This window comes from Heteronotia binoei, chromosome 17 (assembly GCF_032191835.1).
Source record: "Heteronotia binoei isolate CCM8104 ecotype False Entrance Well chromosome 17, APGP_CSIRO_Hbin_v1, whole genome shotgun sequence".
In the NCBI taxonomy this organism is placed as follows: Eukaryota; Metazoa; Chordata; class Lepidosauria; order Squamata; family Gekkonidae; genus Heteronotia; species Heteronotia binoei.
The window spans coordinates 24,855,247-24,866,387 of record NC_083239.1 but is presented as its reverse complement, the minus strand read 5'-3'; positions in this window follow the sequence as shown (position 1 = coordinate 24,866,387).

Below are 11,141 nucleotides of genomic sequence, written 5' to 3'. Positions count from 1 at the left end.
TTTGAGGAAAGGAGACGTGGGGTCTCAGTGGGGTGTAATGCCATACACTTCACTCTCCAAAGCAGCCATTTTTATCCAGCTGGTATCTACAGTCTAGAGTAGAGGTGGCCAAACTGTGACTCAGGAGTCACATGTGGCTCTTTCACACATATTGTGTGGCTCTTGAAGACCCACCACCCCGTTGACTGGCTTGGAGAAAGCATTTAAATGACTTCTCCAAACCAAACTTTCTTTCCACTTCTCCCTCCTGCCCCTATCTACTATTTATTTATTTATTTTTCCTTCCTCCCTCTGACGTTCATGTCTTGTGGCTCTCAAACATCTGACATTTATTCTATGTGGCTCTTATGTTAAGCAAGTTTGGCCACCCCTGGTCTAGAGATTAGCTGTAATGCCAAGACATCTTCAGGACCCATTTGGTGACTGGTATGCACAGCTGCAAAAGTCTCAAGCATTTGCTCTTATAAAAGTTTGGAAAAAGGTAAAAGTCGGATCTACACGGATCTTCATGAATTCATATGATTTTTACATTGAAATGAAATAAAACCACTTTAATCCTATAGATCCTGTCTTAGACTATAAGCAGGACCACAAAAATCATGCCTCCACGAATTCGTGGCACCTCAGCAATGCAAAAACTGGCTTCCAAAGCACGGATCCTCATGAATTCATATGATTTTTATGGAGAAATGAAATCAAACCACCATTATGTTGTAGATCCTGTCTTAGACTATAGGCAGCACCAGAAAAATCATGCCTCCACGAATTTGTGGCGCCACAGCACTGAAAAAACATGTTTCCAAACCACGGATCCTCATGGATCCTCATGATTTTTGCTTTGGGCCACCCCAAGATAACCAGCCAATCACATATCATGTCCATGGGCAGATGTTGCACCACAGAAATTGTGGATCCACGTGTTCGTGGCAGCGCCAGGGACCAAAAACTTGCTTTTGGACCACGGATCCTCATGGATCCACATGATTTTTGCCTTGGATCCCCCCAAGCCATCCATCCAGTCATATATCATGTCCATGGGCACAGTTTACACCACAGAAATAATGGATCCACGGCTTCGTGGCAGCGCCAGGGACCAAAAACTTGCTTTTGGACCACGGATCCTCATGGATCCACATGATTTTTGCCTTGGATCCACCCAAGCCGTCCATCCAGTCATATATTAAGTCCATGGGCACAGCTTACACCACAGAAATCATGGATCCACGGCTTCGTGGCAGCGCCAAGGACCAAAAACTTGCTTTTGGACCACGGATCCTCATGGATCCACATGATTTTTGCCTTGGATCCCCCCAAGCCATCCATCCAGTCATATATCATGTCCATGGGCACAGCTTACACCACAGAAATCATGGATCCACGGCTTCGTGGCAGCGCCAGGGACCAAAAACTTGCTTTTGGACCACGGATCCTCATGGATCCACTTGATTTTTGCCTTGGATCCCCCCAAGCCATCCATCCAGTCATATATCATGTCCATGGGCACAGTTTACACCACAGAAATCATGGATCCCCGGCTTCGTGGCAGCGCCAGGGACCAAAAACTTGCTTTTGGACCACGGATCCTCATGGATCCACATGATTTTTGCCTTGGATCCCCCCAAGCCATCCATCCAGTCATATATCATGTCCATGGGCACAGTTTACACCACAGAAATCATGGATCCACGGCTTCGTGGCAGCGCCAGGGACCAAAAACTTGCTTTTGGACCACGGATCCTCATGGATCCACATGATTTTTGCCTTGGATCCCCCCAAGCCATCCATCCAGTCATATATTATGTCCATGGGCACAGCTTACACCACAGAAATCATGGATCCACGGCTTCGTGGCAGCGCCAGGGACCGAAAGCTTGCTTTGGACCACGGATCCTCATGGATCCACATGATTTTTGCCTTGGATCCCCCCAAGCCATCCATCCAGTCATATATCATGTCCATGGGCACAGTTTACACCACAGAAATCATGGATCCACGGCTTCGTGGCAGCGCCAGGGACCAAAAACTTGCTTTTGGACCACGGATCCTCATGGATCCACATGATTTTTGCCTTGGATCCCCCCAAGCCATCCATCCAGTCATATATTATGTCCATGGGCACAGCTTACACCACAGAAATCATGGATCCACGGCTTCGTGGCAGCGCCAGGGACCAAAAGCTTGCTTTGGACCACGGATCCTCATAGATCCACATGATTTTTGCCTTGGATCCCCCCAAGCCATCCATCCAGTCATATATCATGTCCATGGGCACAGTTTACACCACAGAAATCATGGATCCACGGCTTCGTGGCAGCGCCAGGGACCAAAAACTTGCTTTTGGACCACGGATCCTCATGGATCCACTTGATTTTTGCCTTGGATCCCCCCAAGCCATCCATCCAGTCATATATCATGTCCATGGGCACAGCTTACACCACAGGAATCATGGATCCACGGCTTCGTGGCAGCGCCAGGGACCAAAAACTTGCTTTTGGACCACGGATCCTCATGGATCCACGTGATTTTTGCCTTGGATCCCCCCCAAGCCATCCATCCAGTCATATATCATGTCCATGGGCACAGTTTACACCACAGAAATCATGGATCCACGGCTTCGTGGCAGCACCAGGGACCAAAAACTTGGTTTTGGACCACGGATCCTCATGGATCCACATGATTTTTGCCTTGGATCCCCCCAAGCCATCCATCCAGTCATATATTATGTCCATGGGCACAGCTTACACCACAGAAATCATGGATCCACGGCTTCGTGGCAGCGCCAGGGACCGAAAGCTTGCTTTGGACCACGGATCCTCATGGATCCACATGATTTTTGCCTTGGATCCCCCCAAGCCATCCATCCAGTCATATATCATGTCCATGGGCACAGTTTACACCACAGAAATCATGGATCCACGGCTTCGTGGCAGCGCCAGGGACCAAAAACTTGCTTTTGGACCACGGATCCTCATGGATACACATGATTTTTGCCTTGGATCCCCCCAAGCCATCCATCCAGTCATATATCATGTCCATGGGCACAGCTTACACCACAGAAATCATGGATCCACGGCTTCGTGGCAGCGCCAGGGACCAAAAGCTTGCTTTGGACCACGGATCCTCATGGATCCACATGATTTTTTCCTTGGATCCCCCCAAGCCATCCATCCAGTCATATATCATGTCCATGGGCACAGTTTACACCACAGAAATCATGGATCCACGGCTTCGTGGCAGCGCCAGGGACCAAAAACTTGCTTTTGGACCACGGATCTTCATGGATCCACATGATTTTTGCCTTGGATCCCCCCAAGCCATCCATCCAGTCATATGTCATGTCCATGGGCACAGTTTACACCACAGAAATCATGGATCCACGGCTTCGTGGCAGCGCCAGGGACCAAAAACTTGCTTTGGACCACGGATCCTCATGGATCCACATGATTTTTGCCTTGGATCCCCCCAAGCCATCCATCCAGTCATATATCATGTCCATGGGCACAGTTTACACCACAGAAATCATGGATCCACGGCTTCGTGGCAGCGCCAGGGACCAAAAACTTGCTTTTGGACCACGGATCCTCATGGATCCACATGATTTTTGCCTTGGATCCCCCCAAGCCATCCATCCAGTCATATATCATGTCCATGGGCACAGTTTACACCACAGAAATCATGGATCCACGGCTTCGTGGCAGCGCCAGGGACCAAAAACTTGCTTTTGGACCACGGATCCTCATGGATCCACATGATTTCTGCTCTGGATCCCCCAAGCCCTCAAACCCATCACATATCATGTCCATGAGCAGAGTCTGCACCACAGAAATCATGGATCCACGTCTTCGTGTAGCGCCAGGGACCAAAAACATGATTTCGGAGCACGGATCCTCTTGGACCCACATGATTTCTGCTTCGGATCCCTCGAACCCTCCATCCAGTCACATATCATGTCCATGAGCAGAGTCTGCGCCACAGAAATCGTAGATCCTTTTCTTCGTGGCAGCGCCAGGGACCAAAAACATGATTTTGGACCACGGATCCTCATGGATCCACATGATTTCTGCTTCGGATCCCCCCAAGCCCTCCATCCAGTCACATATCATGTCCATGAGCAGAGTCTGCACCACAAAAATCATGGCTCCACGTCTTCGTGTCAGCATCAGGGACCAAAAACATGATTTTGGACCACGGATCCTCATGGATCCACATGATTTCTGCTTCGGATCCCTCAAACCCTCCATCCAGTCACTTATCATGTCCATGGGCAGTGTTTGCACCACAGAAATCGTGGATCCATGGCTTCGTGGCGGCGCCAGGGACCAAAAACTTGCTTTTGGACCACGGATCCTCATGGTTCCATGTGATTTCTGCTTCGGATCCCCCCAAACCCTCCATCCAGGCAGTTATCATGTCCATAGGCAGTGTTTACACCACAGAAAATGTGGATCCACAGCTTCGTGGCAGTGCCAGGGACCAAAAACTTGATTTTGGACCTCGGATCCTCATTGACCCGCATGATTTCTGCCTTGGATGCCTCCAACCCTCCATTCAGTCACATATCATGTCCATGGGCAGAGTTTGCACCACAGAAATCATGGATCCACGGCTTCGTGGCAGCGCTAGGGACCAAAAACTTGCTTTTGGACCACGGATCCTCATGGATCCACATGATTTCTGCTTTGGATTCCCCAAGCCCTCAAACCCATCACATATCATGTCCATGAGCAGAGTCTGCACTACAGAAATCATGGATCCACGTCTTCGTGGCAGCGCCAGAGACCAAAAACTTGATTTTGGACCACGGATCCTCATGGATCCACATGATTTCTGCTTTGGATCCCTCGAACCCTCCATCCAGTCACATATCATGTCCTTGAGCAGAGTCTGCACCACAGAAATCGTGGATCCACATCTTCGTGGCAGCACCAGGGACCAAAAACATGATTTTGGACCATGGATCCAAGATTTCTGCTTTGGATCCCTCAAACCCTCCATCCAGTCACTTATCTTGTCCATGGGCAGTGTTTGCACCACAGAAATCGTGGATCCACGGCTTCGTGGCAGCGCCACGGACCAAAAACTTGCTTTTGGACCACGGATCCTCATGGATCCACGTGATTTTCGCTTCGGATCCCTCCAAGCCCTCCATCCAGTCACATATAATGTCCATGGGCACAGTTTACACCACAGAAATCATGGATCCACGGTTTCGTGGCAGCGCCAGGGACCAAAAACTTGCTTTTGGACCACGGATCCTCATGGATCCACATGATTTCTGCTTTGGATCCCCCCAAACCCTCCATCCAGTCACATATCATGTCCATGAGCAGAGTGTGCAACACAGAAATCGTGGATCCATGTCTTCGTGGCAGCGCCAGCGACCAAAAACTTGCTTTTGGACCATGGATCCTCATGGATCCACGTGATTTTTGCTTTGGACCCCCCCAAGCCCTCCATACAGCCACATGTCATGTCCATGGGCATAGTTTGCACCACAGAAATCGTGGATCCGTGGCTTCGTGGCAGCGCCAGGGACCAAATACTTGCTTTTGGACCACGGATCCTCATGGATCCATGTGATTTCTGCTTCGGAACCCCCAAGCCCTCCATGCAATCACATATCATGTCCATGGGCAGAGTTTCCACCACAGAAATCATGGATCCACAGTTTCGTGGCAGCGCCAGAAATCAAAAACTTGGTTATGAACCACCGATCCTCATGGATCCACTTGATTTTTGCCTTGGATTCCCCCAAGCCCTCCATACAGTCATATATCATGTCCATGGGCAGAGTTTTCACCACAGAATTGGTCGATCCACAGCTTCGTGGCAGCGCCAGGGACCAAAACTTGCTTTTGGACCATGGATCTTCATGGATCCACATGATTTTTGCGTTGGATTCCACCATGATTTTTGGCAGACCTTGCACCACAGGAATGACAGGTCCATGGCTTTGTGCCGGTAACAAGGAGCCAAAATATGGTTTTGAAATGCGGATCCTTCTTGATCTTAAAGTTATTTGCGTTGGATCAAGGAAAACTCGACATTATACCACATGTAACATCCATGGTCATAGCTTGCTGAACAACTATCACACATTCACAATTTTATTGTTCACCACACTCATTATCCATCCAGATGTCACGTCTATGTCCAGCGTTTGCAAAATACAAATTGGATTTCGAGTACCTTGTATGATGTCAGTGTGGTTACATACTTTGAAACACTTAATCTTCATGAGTTCTGTGACTTTTCATTTTTGAATAGTTGGGCTCATCATGCATGGTCCCCCTGAGGTTTCTTTCACATCACACAGCACGTCCATGACCACAGAATAACCCACGAAAACCTCAGAACACTGCCAAGATGCCAAACACTGCTTCAGCTACTTTGAGGCTTGTGCATTATGACATCACACCAATGTCTACAGGATGACCAAACAAAAAAAATCTGTAATGTCTCTACCTTATCAAGGACACCACAGTAACATGAGAAATCAAAATCATGTCCGTACCTTTCACTGTAAATAACTGCATTCTGAACTTTCTGATGCCACTGAGTTGCAAACTATCCAAGGCAGATATTGTAATGGTCTTATCTTTGACTTCAAAACATCTTGCTCACTAGATAGAGGCCACCAAATTAGAATAATGGAATCATAGAGTTGGAAGGGACCTCCAGGGTCATCTAGTCCAACCCCCTGCACAATGCAGGAAACTCACAAACATCTCCCCCTAAACTCACAGGATCTTCATTGCTGTCAGATGGCCATCTAGCCTCTGTTTAAACACGTCCAAGGAAGGAGAGCCCACCACGTCCCGAGGAGGAAGCCTGTTCAACTGAGAAATTGCTAATGATCAGGAAATTCTTCCTGATGTTGAGCCGAAACCACTTTTGATCTCAACCGCTTCTGCTCCTACCTTCCAGGGCCACAGGAAACAATTCCACACAAGGCAAACACAATTTATCACCAAAAACCAAGTGTCCACATCATGTTCAGTGATTGTGTCACTTTACTCTGCTGTGGTTAGGACCCTACCAGACTACTGCGTTCATTTTGGGGCACCACAGGTTAATAACGAAATATGTCCAGAGGAGGGCAATGGAGATGATGAGGGACATGGAGACCAAGTCCTATGAGGAAAGATTGAAGGAGCTCGGTCTGTTTAGCTTGGAGAGGAGACAACTGAGGGGTGATATGATCACCATCTTCAAGTACTTCAAGGGCTGTCATATAGCGGATGGTGTGGAATTGTTTTCTGTGGCCCCAGAAGGTGGGACCAGAACCAATGGGTTGAAATTAAATGAAAAGAGTTTCCAGCTCAACATGAGGAAGAACTTCCTGACCGTTAGAGCGGTCCTCAGTGGAACAGGCTTCCTCGGGAGGTGGTGGGCTCTCCTTCCCTGGAGGTTTTTCAACAGAGGCTAGATGGGCATCTGACAGCAATGAAGATCCTGTGAATGTTGGGGAAGGTGTTTGTGAGTTTCCTGCATTGTGCAGGGAGTTGGACTAGATGACCCTGGAGGTCCCTTCCAACTCTATGATTCTATACAATTCTATTATTTTAGTGTAGAACAGGGGTGGCCAACAGTAGCTCTCCAGAAGTTTTTTGCCTACAACTCCCATCAGCCCAGCAAGCATGGCTGATGGCTGGGGCTGATGGGAGTTGTAGGCAAAAAACTTCTGGAGAGCTATCGTTGTCCACCCCTGGTGTAGAATGTCAATTTGGGGACACTGCTAAACCAGGAATAAAGGTCAACTGTGAAATTGTTTTCCAAGACTCCTATCTTTTCATAAGAGGACCCATGAGGATCCGTGCCTCAAAATCATGTTCTGGATCCATGGTGCTGCCACGAAGCCATGGATCCATTATATCTGTGGAGCAAGCTCTTTCCATGGACACAACATGAGATTGGATGGTGAGCTTGGGATGAGCCAATGCAGATATCATGAGGATCCATGAGGATATGTGCTTCAAAGCCATGTTTTCGCTCCATGATGTTGCCACAATGCCAAGGATCCATGATTTCCAGGGTGTAAACTCATGAGGATCCATGGTGCAAAACCAAGTTCTTCTTCCATGGTGCTGCCACGAAGCCGTGGATCCATGATTTTTGTGGTGGAAGCTCCGCCCATAGACATGATATGCGATTGGATGGTGAGGTTGGGGGAATCCAAGGCAAAAATCATGAGGATTCATGAGGATCCATGGTCCAATACCAAGTTTTTGGTCTCTGGCACTGCCACGAAGCTGTGTATCTATGATTTCTGTGGTGCAAGCTTTACCCATGGACATGATATGTGATTGGATAGAGAGCTTGGGGTGGCCCAAAGTAAAAATCATGAGGATTCATGAGGATCTGTGTTCCAAAAGCAAGTTTTTGGTCCCTGGCGCTGCCATGAAGTTGTGAATCCACAATATCTGTGCTGCAAACTCTGTCCATGGGCATGATATGCGACTGGATGGAGGGCTTGGGGGGCTCCAAAGCAAAAATCATGTGGATCCATGAGGATCCGTGGTCCAAAAGCAAGTTTTTGGTCCCTGGTGCTGCCACGAAACCGTGGATCCATGATTTCTGTAGTGTAAACTGTGCCCATGGACATGATATGTGGCTGTATGGAGGGCTTGGGGGGATCCGAAGCAGAAATCACATGGATCCATGAGGATCCGTGGTCCAAAAGCACGTTTTTGGTCCCTGGTGCTGCCACGAAGCCGTGGATCCATGATTTCTGTGGTGGAAACTCTGGCCATGGACATGATATGTGACTGTATGGAGGGCTTGGGGGGTTACGAAGCAGAAATCACGTGGATTCATGAGGATCCGTGGTTTATAACCAAGTTTTTGATTTCTGGAGCTGCCACGAAGCCGTGGATCCATGATTTCTGTGTTGTAGACTCTGCTCATGGACATGGTACGTGATTCCATTGAGGGCTTGGGAGGATCTGAAGCAGAAATCATGTGGATCCGTGAGGATCCGTGATTCAAAACCAAGTTTTTGGTCCCTGGCGCTGCCATGAAACCATGGAGCCATGATTTCTGTGGTGTAAACTGTGCCCATGGACATGATATGTGGCTGTATGGAGGGCTTGGGGGGATCCGAAGCAGAAATCACATGGATCCATGAGGATCCGTGGTCCAAAAGCAGGTTTTTGGTCCCTGAAGCTGCCACGAAACCGTGGATCCATGATTTCTGTGGTTTAAACTGTGCCCATGGACATGATATGTGGCTGTGTGGAGAGCTTGGGGGGATCCGAAGCAAAAATCACATGGATCCATGAGGATCCGTGGTCCAAAAGCAAGCTTTTGGTCCCTGGTGCTGCCACAAAGCCGTGGATCCACAATTTCTGTGGTGTAAACTGTCCCCATGGACATGATATGTGGCTGTATGGAGGGCTTGCGGGGTTCCGAAGCAGAAATCACGTGGATCCATGAGGATCCATGGTTTATAACCAAGTTTTTTATTTCTGGAACTGCCACGAAGCCGTGGATCTATGATTTCTGTGTTCTAGACTCTGCTAATAGACGTGATACGTGATTCGATTGAGGGCTTGGGAGGATCTGAAGCAGAAATCATGTGGATCCATGAGGATCCGTGATTCAAAACCAAGTTTTTGGTCCCTGACGCTGCCATGAAACCATGGAGCCATGATTTCTGTGGTGTAAACTCTGCCCATGGACATGATATGTGGCTGTGTGGAGGGCTTGGGGGGATCCGAAGCAGAAATCACATGGATCCATGAGGATCTGTGGTCCAAAAGCAAGTTTTTGGTCCCTGGCGCTGCCACAAAGCCGTGGATCCATGATTTCTGTGGTGTAAACTGTGCCCATGGACATGATATATGACTGGATGGATGGCTTGGGGGGATCCAAGGCAAAAATCATGTGTATCCATGAGGATCCGTGGTCCAAAAGCAAGTTTTTGGTCCCTGGCGCTGCCACGAAGCCGTGGATCCATGATTTCTGTGGTGTAAACTGTGCCCATGGACATGATATATGACTGGATGGATGGCTTGGGGGGATCCAAGGCAAAAATCATGTGGATCCATGAGGATCCGTGGTCCAAAGCAAGCTTTTGGTCCCTGGCGCTGCCACGAAGCCGTGGATCCATGATTTCTGTGGTGTAAGCTGTGCCCATGGACATAATATATGACTGGATGGATGGCTTGGGGGGATCCAAGGCAAAAATCATGTGGATCCATGAGGATCTGTGGTCCAAAAGCAAGTTTTTGGTCCCTGGCGCTGCCACGAAGCCGTGGATCCATGATTTCTGTGGTGTAAACTGTGCCCATGGACATGATATATGACTGGATGGATGGCTTGGGGGGATCCAAGGTAAAAATCATGTGGATCCATGAGGATCCGTGGTCCAAAAGCAAGTTTTTGGTCCCTGGCGCTGCCACGAAGCCGTGGATCCATGATTTCTGTGGTGTAAGCTGTGCCCATGGACATGATATATGACTGGATGGATGGCTTGGGGGGATCCAAGGCAAAAATCATGTGGATCCATGAGGATCCGTTGTCCAAAAGCAAGTTTTTGGTCTTTGGCGCTGCCACGAAGCCGTGGATCCATGATTTCTGTGGTGTAAACTGTGCCCATGGACATGATATATGACTGGATGGATGGCTTGGGGGGATCCAAGGCAAAAATCATGTGGATCCATGAGGATCCGTGGTCCAAAAGCAAGTTTTTGGTCCCTGGCGCTGCCACGAAGCCGTGGATCCATGATTTCTGTGGTGTAAGCTGTGCCCATGGACATGATACATGACTGGATGGACGGTTTGGGGGGATCCAAGGCAAAAATCATGTGGATCCATGAGGATCCGTGGTCCAAAAGCAAGTTTTTGGTCCCTGGCGCTGCCACGAAGCCGTGGATCCATTATTTCTGTGGTGTAAACTGTGCCCATGGACATTATATATGACTGGATGGACGGCTTGGGGGGATCCAAGGCAAAAATCATGTGGATCCATGAGGATCCGTGGTCCAAAAGCAAGTTTTTGGTCCCTGGCGCTGCCACGAAGCCGTGGATCCATGATTTCTGTGGTGTAAACTGTGCCCATGAACATAATATATGACTGGATGGATGGCTTGGGGGGATCCAAGGCAAAAATCATGTGTATCCATGAGGATCCGTGGTCC